The 7,854-nt window shown below is 42.8% G+C and overlaps 1 pseudogene; it reads left to right on the forward strand.

The window, feature by feature from the left end:
• On the forward strand, nucleotides 1–5,235 carry LOC144240038 (small ribosomal subunit protein eS27 pseudogene; annotated as a pseudogene).
• The last annotated feature ends 2,619 nt before the right edge of the window (nucleotides 5,236–7,854 follow it).

A 7,854-nucleotide genomic window follows, 5' to 3' on the forward strand; every position in this document is an offset into this window, starting at 1 on the left:
ATGTTTATAAAGGAGATTGGCCTATACCACGTAAGTCAAAGAAGCCTGGACTCCATGGACACGTTTATTTTATACAATCAATTGGTAGCTTCCCACTTTTCCCAGTGCCACGGAAGAGGTTTTCTGGGGCACCTGGGTGGCTCAGTTGGTTAGGCGTCCATCTCGTGATTTCAGCTCAGGTCTTAGTCTCAGGGTCGTGAGTTTGAGCCCCACACTGGGCTCCACGCTGGGTGTGAGGTCTACTTAAAAAAATTAAAAATAAAAAAATTTTCTAACACAGCAATTTCTGCGTTTCTAAGATTTGATAGGATTCACCTTTATATTCACTTATTCCCGATGTCTGGTGACAGATATCGTTTTGTTTTTATATGTATTTTTTCTATTCATATTCTTCTAAGTGTTCTGTTTCTTTTATTTCAATTATTTATTTAGGGAGCAATGTCCATCTAATTGCTATTTTAAAATTCAATAGCACATAGATTTGTACAATTACATAATCACTTAAAAATATATTATCGCTTTTATTATGTTGACTTTCTCAATCCTAATTTTGCCTTTTTTCTTTCTTAATTGGATTTGCTACTATCTTGTCGATGTTATTTGTTCAAAGAATCAGCTTCTTTTGGCTTTATTATTTCCTTCCTCCCATTTTTCTTAGAATTTCTCTTATTTTAAGTTTATTCATTTTTGAGAGAAAGAGAGCTGGGGCTCACACCTGAGGGGGGTGTGCAGAGAGAGAGAGAGAAAGAGAATCCCAAGCAGGCTCCATGCTATCTTTGAGAAGCCTGATGCAGGGCTTGATCTCACAAACTGTGAAATCATGACCTGAGATAAAATCAAGAGTTGGACACCTAACCCACTGGGTCACGTAGGTGCCCCATGGACTTCTTTTTTGTTCTATTTTTGGAAGGTCAAGTTGAAGGCTAAATTTTTTCAAAAAATTAATTTCATTCTGTGAGTTCAACATATATCATTACTCCCATTTCCTATGTCTTCTTGTGTAATATTTCCATAAGCATTTTTTCTAAACCGTCTCTTTTTATACTATTTTTCTTTGAGCCAGATAATATATAAGGCTTTTCAGTTAATCAATGGCTTTTTCTGTCTTTAACTTACGATTTATCACTTTATGACACATGACCAGAGATTATGGCTGATGTAATTCCTACTCGTTTGAACCTATTGAAGGGGATTAGTCAAAAATAACTGTTTCTGCTTACAAAATGTCATCTACTAATTCTACCTTGACATTGCATTATCCATATTCTCTATTCTATAATTCTTCTTTGGTGCATACTCTATTTATTTAATCTGTCACAACCTAGTAATAGAGAATTAAAAATTTTCGTTGCAGTCGTGTGTGTGTGTGTGTGTGTGTTAGGGTTAGGGAATCTTGGAAGGCTACTTGGAGGAAGGTGCTGAGATGTGGATTGTTCCAAACAGAAACAGTTAACAATACCAAGATGGAAAGAGTCACATCAATCAAATTTTCTCATGTCCGGTACTCTCCTGGTGGCTGCACTTTCAATTCTGTGTTGCAATTACCTGTTTGTCTTCACTATTAGAAGGAGTCCGCCCGGCTCACCGGGCATCCCAGGAGGCGCTCAATAGATGCTTGTCTGTGGAATAAGTCAATATTTTTGGGTTCTCTTTTTTTAAACCAACCCGAGACTCTTGGTTCTTTAAACTAGTACTCGATCTAAATGTTACCTTCATTCTGCCATTAGAGATCTCATTTCCTGCTTTCTTAGTGTTTCTTTTCTGTTTATTGTGCCGATACATGAAAGTGGCCCTATTTACTTTTGGCTGCTTGGAAGTCCATCACTATATCGTTCACCCTCGTAATAATTTTCGTGAAACATGTTGTAAACCTCTGTCCTCTATCAAAGCTGGTTTCTTCTGACTCCCCTTCATGGAACAAAGAAATGTGAAGCCCTTCTGAGCCTTTCTCTTCTTTCCTCACTTTTCCTGTTCTTCTAAACTCAAAGAGTGAATCAGATAATAGGCATATACTGCCACGTAACAAATTATCCTAAAATGTAGCGGCTGAAGGCAACGAACTTTTAGTCTCAGGACGTAAGCAAGATGGAAGCCAGAGTCCTTCCATCACCGAATCTTGGAAGAAACAGCCCATCACTTCTGCTGTACTTCGGTCGAAGCATATCATCAGGCCCAGTTCATGCTACAGGGTAAGAGATTCCACAAAGACCCGAAACCCTGGAGGAAGAGCTCTACGGGGCCCTCTTAGAAGCTGCATACCGCAATACAAAATGCCTGCTTTTTATTCTTTTAAGATGTTTTTTCCTTTTGTTCCAATATCTGCATCAGTTATTTAGGTATCGGTAACACTTTCCCCCCATTAATGGTAAAAACCTACTGTCAATTTTTACACTTCACTCCATCACTTAATTTCAGTAACAATCACTATTTTTTCCACCGTCACTTTGCAATGAATGATTGTCTCCCCAATGTGGACCACAATGATTTGGACACTCTTGAAGAATATCTCCGTAAGCAGCACTAAGCTTATCATGTTTTCAAGTCCCTGCAAATCTTCAAATGTTTTCTATTTCCCTTAGATATGAATGACGTGTGACTAGAAATGAAATCCTCATGGGTCATAGCTACATCCTAGTGGACTATAGGCATGTCTCCTCTCTCTTTTTACGTGGGCCATTTTAGAAGAGATGTATAAAACAAGCTTGATTTTAACCCCTTTGACCTTTCCACTTCTCCAGCTGATGATCTGATTAAATGTACATTTTCCCCCTTGAGGGTTAAAAATGTATGAGGATATGTGTTAATACTGTTCCCTTTTAATTGATCTTATCCGGGATATGGCAAATTGTACTGATCTCCAAGTTTAATCCCCTCCAACCCACCCCCTGCTAAATTCTGGGAACTTTTATAACCTATTCTTAGCCAGCTGTTCCTTCTTTATTAAGAATGTTCTATTCACAGTGTGGCTGTCAGGTTGCTGTCCTGTACTTAGCTATTGTCTTCCTTTGCCTCATTTGAAATATTTCGTATTGACTTATCTGGCTCTTGGTATATAATTTTTGGCATTATTATCTATTTGGATGAATAGATTCTCTGTAGTTTTCATTCTGCTCTTACTGCTTTTTTTTTTTTTTTAAAGTAGTGGAGCCTGACACATGGGCTTGAACCCATGACCCTGAGATCAAGACCTGGGCTGAGATCAAAAGTCGGATGCTTAACCAACTGAACCACCCAGGTTTAATGAAGGTGCCCCCTGCGCTTTAATGAAGACCCACTTTCAGCTATTATGGGTTTCATTTTGTTGCATTCTCTTTTTATACTGTCCTGTTGATTGATATAGTGAATTCCTTTAGCTCACTGGAAACAGAAAACAGTCTTATCTTGAGGTTAACTTATTTGAGGAAGATTTTCCTTTGGGGTCTTACATGTTCGTTGGTGCCACAGAAGTTTTCACAGGTCCCATGCTCCTTTGTGTTTCTCTAGAAGTCTTTAGTGTGTTTGTCCAGAAGACTAGAGGGACTGGCTTGCTAAATAACCCCACATGCCATGATTCATTTGAACATGGAGGGCTCTCCCTGGGATTAGTGCCAAAGGTTCAATCAAAAGGCTGCCAGTGACCCCCTGGGGAAGCGCCTAGATCTGAACATGAAGGACAGACCAGGAAGAGCTGCAAGCCAGCAAACCTGAATCTTTCCTGGCATAAGACTGGAGTATAAATCAATCAATAGGTGCGGGTCACTCATCCCTCCTCTGCCGGACGGTTGAACAAAGATCTCGAGCAGACCAAGTATTTTCTTCTTTACACTGGTGAATTCTTTCTTTGTTTTGGCTCGTGTTTCAACATTTCCTCCTTATCTGAAGCATCTTCAAGGTAATTTCTCACCCAGATTTACAGTCCACAGTGAATCTACCAATATATCCTCTCCCTTCCCCCGATAGAGCCTCCTTTGTTCACACACCATTTTAGCCCCTGGTGTTCACTTCTCTTCTTGCTGAAGTAGGTCCTTTGGTAGTCTTTTCAGCGAGGATCTGTGAACAGCAAATACCCGGAGACTTTGCAGATCTGAAAAGATTGTATTTTGGCCTTACTCGTGAATGATAGTTAAGCTGTATGAAGAATTTTGAATGGTATTTTTTTTTCCCTTTTGGCACATGGACCATGTTTTTCCATGAGAAGTTTCCTGGCTTCTGAGACCGCGGATGAGTGAGTGAGTGGTCCAGTGTTGATCTAACATTCTGTTGCAAAAACCTATCTTGCTTCTGATGTAGCTTTGAGTTTTTTTCTTTTTACTCTTGATTTTCTGCAGCTTCCTAATGGCGGTTCTAGGGGTGACTTATTTTCAGGTATCTGGCTCAGTATTTGGTGTGTTTATTCTTTCAATATGAGGAAAAGTTCTCAGCCAACATTTCTAACTATCATCCACCCTCATCTTCTATATTCTCGTCCTCCAGACTACTGTTAGACCCCCCGGGGACCAGCTGGAACCTTTCTCTCCAGCACCTGGGTTCTTGAACTCTCTTAGTTATCTATTTTTATTTTGCTGTGTTCGCTTCTGGGTAAATTACTGGTGCTATCTCTCAATTTGCTACTTTTTCTTTTGTGTCCAATACAGAAGAACAGTTTTTTTTTTTCTTACCCTAGTGAATTTATTTTTCAATTCTACAATTTATTACAGGTTCTTTTTCATATTCCCCTGTTCTTGTTTAATGTCTGCCTATTTTGTTCCATAGCTTTTTTTAATGCTTTTATAGATTCATTAATTTATCCCTTTGAAGACCCTCAAATAGTCATTTAAAGTCATTTTTAGGCAGCTGCCTCAATGTCACGTCGGCTGGAATGAATTCACCTACTCACTGTGGATTTAACACTTAATGCAAGAGTCATCACTGGATCTAAGATCACTGTATAAAAACCGAGACTGAAGTGGGACTCCCTTCCCCATTAAAGAAGGCTGAAGAATAAAATACGGCCTTTCTGGTGGTAACAACCTTCCCATGAGAACACGCCCTTCGTGAAGGACCTCCTCCACCCGTCCCCAGGAGGGGAGAAGGGAAGCACCAGGAGCGAGCGCCTGGTGCAGAGCCCTAACTCCTGCTTCGTGGATGTGAAGAGCCCAGGATGCTCTGAAATCATCACTAACAGTAGTTTTGTGTGCTGGCTGCTCCTCCGTCTGTGGCCAGCCTTACAGGAGAAGAGCGAGGCTCACAGAAGGACGCTCCTTCAGACGGAAGTAGCACTAAAAGCACCCTGAGCCAGGGTGGGTGGGAGATCACTCCGTTAAACACATTTTGGATAAAACAGATATGCTAAGACTGTCACCTGGACCACATATCTGTGGAGGTGGGAGAGATTCCACCCAATATCCAGAGACTGCGAGAAGCCACCTCATTGCTCAGGGTTTGAATCTGTGCAGCTTTGCAGTGATCCTGGTTTTTGGTTTTCTCTCTCCCATGGAGTACTCTGAACCCGTCCGAAGTTGATACATTTATAGTCCATGGAGGTACTTCTTTCTTTCTTTTTTGAGTTTGGCTATATATTTTTATATTTTTATTTTTAAAGCTTATTTATTTGAGAGAAAGCGTGCACATTCAAGTGGGGAAGGGGCAGAGAGAGAGGGAGAGAGAGAGACAGAGAAAGACAGAGAGAATCGCAAGCAGGCTCTGCATTGTCAATGCGGAGCCTGACGCGGAGCTCAAACTCACAAGCCATGAAATCATGACCTGAGCTGAAATCAGAGTCAGATGCTTAACCAACTGAGCCCCCCAGGCATTCTAAGCTTGGCTATATATTTCTAGTGTTCTGTTTTTATGCTTTATCTATCATTGTCACCGGTAGAGGTAGAGAGGAACTCAAAGTGCGAACTTAACTCAATTTTGACGGATCCTGCTTCCAAATGTATAGTCTATGCTGGAAGTTCAGTGTGGATTCATGTCTTCAGTGTGTCTACATCTCAACAAAGCGTTCTGACTTCCAGGAACAATTGTATTTATTTATTATTTATTTATTTTTAAGTTTTATTTTGAGAGAGAGCGAGCGAGCGAGCAAGAGAGCATATGGGGAGGAACAGAGAGAGAACCCCGAACAGGTTCTGCACTGTCAGCACGGAGCCTGAAGTGGGGCTCGAACTCATGAACTGTGAGATCATGACATGAGCCAAAACGAGGAGTCAGACACCTAATGACTGAGCCCCCCCAGATGCTCCACCAGGAACAATTTTAAAGTTCACTTATAACACACAAGTGTTCGATTTGGCTCTTCCATTTCGAATTTCTATACTGAAAATCAATATGATCACATTGTACTTTATCATCCTAACCACACCCTAAATGCCTTATGGGTCCCTGGGTCGTCGATTTATGGCAAGGGACATGGCAATTCTATTAAACATCTCCCAGCATAAGCTATTTCCGGCTCCCAGGTCTTGTTTATACTGATTTGGTTGGTTTTCCCAGGCGGAGGTATTTATTGAAGACTTAGTGCCCCTGCTCCAGGGCAGTACTGGGGCCTGGGGACAATCAAGTGCGCCAGACACAGGTCAGCAGGGGCTCAGGACCCCAGTGCATACTTGCATCATTAGACATCTGTGTAATAGGCAGAGCGAAGTGGGATAAGACGGTGGGGGTGGTGGTGACGTCCCTGCCGAGGACCAGGGAAAAGATCTGAGGTGATGGTGACCCCCCATCCTCTCCTTTCCATCCACAGTCCCCAAAATATAATTGCGACCTCTCCCCTTTGCTTGCCTGGCCCCAGGGTGTGTGCGCGGCTGTACAGACACATGTACATGCCCCCCTCCCACTTGGTGGATGCAGTGAAACGGCCAGTATTTGAATAGTAAATACTAAACACTAGAAGCCAAACACTGTAGGATTCTACTTATTATATGGGGCACCTCAGAGTAGTCAAATTCATAGAGACAGAAAACGGAAGGGTGGTCGTCAGGGGATGGGGAAGAGGGAAGAGGGGAGCGGTTGATGGATGCAGACTTTCAGTTTTCTAAGATAAGACTTTTGCAGATGGAAGGCGGTACCATTTGCACAAAATGGTGAATATCCTTCACACGGCTGTTATGTGGTATTTGATGCTTTTGTTTTAACTACACACAAAACACAATGAGGTAGTTATGACAAAGCAAGTGGGTGTGGAGGGACCCCCAAAAATCTGGGGTCAGTCAGGGAGGCCTCCCCAGAAGTGGCATTTAAGCCAAGACTTGAGAGACACTGAAGTTAACCATGAAAAGGGGTGGGGGGGGGACAGGCAGAGGAAGGTTCTAGACTGTGAAGAGGTAAAGCATGTGTGGGTTACTACCGTCACCTGACTTCCTGTTTTCAGTCTCTTTCCACATATACACGGACGCCAGATTGGTTTTCTAGATCACCACCTGGATCACAGCGCATTCCCATCTTCCTGGCTAATCCTTCTAGAACGTTTCCTTTTTGCCCACTGAATAACCCCCTGCCTGGCCTTCCAGGCCCTCTTCTCCTAGCCCCACCCTGGCCACTCGGCCTCCCTCTTCCATCACCACCCTCCACGTGTGACCCCTGCACCAGCCACGTCCCTCGGCCATGGCTCCGTGGACACATCTCTGCTTATGGCATTTCTCCTGTGAGGAACCCCCCCCCATGTCTAATCCCTCCGGTTCCTTCAAGGACCCCCTCAGCTCCCTTTCTGGATTCTGTAACATGTTATTTCAGTGTTTGCTTCCTGATCTTTAAACTCTGCCCCCTCTGTCCCCACACGAATGGAGCCTTACTCACGTGTGGGTCCCTAGTGCTGAGCAACACGTCCTGGAGACAGACCACACTCGTCAGTGCCCAACCGCCATCCGAGAGTGAGTCCGGGAGGTCGGCAGCTAC

The sequence above is a fragment of the Crocuta crocuta genome, unplaced genomic scaffold (assembly GCF_008692635.1).
Source record: "Crocuta crocuta isolate KB4526 unplaced genomic scaffold, BGI_CrCroc_1.0 scaffold7, whole genome shotgun sequence".
Taxonomy (NCBI): domain Eukaryota; kingdom Metazoa; phylum Chordata; class Mammalia; order Carnivora; family Hyaenidae; genus Crocuta; species Crocuta crocuta.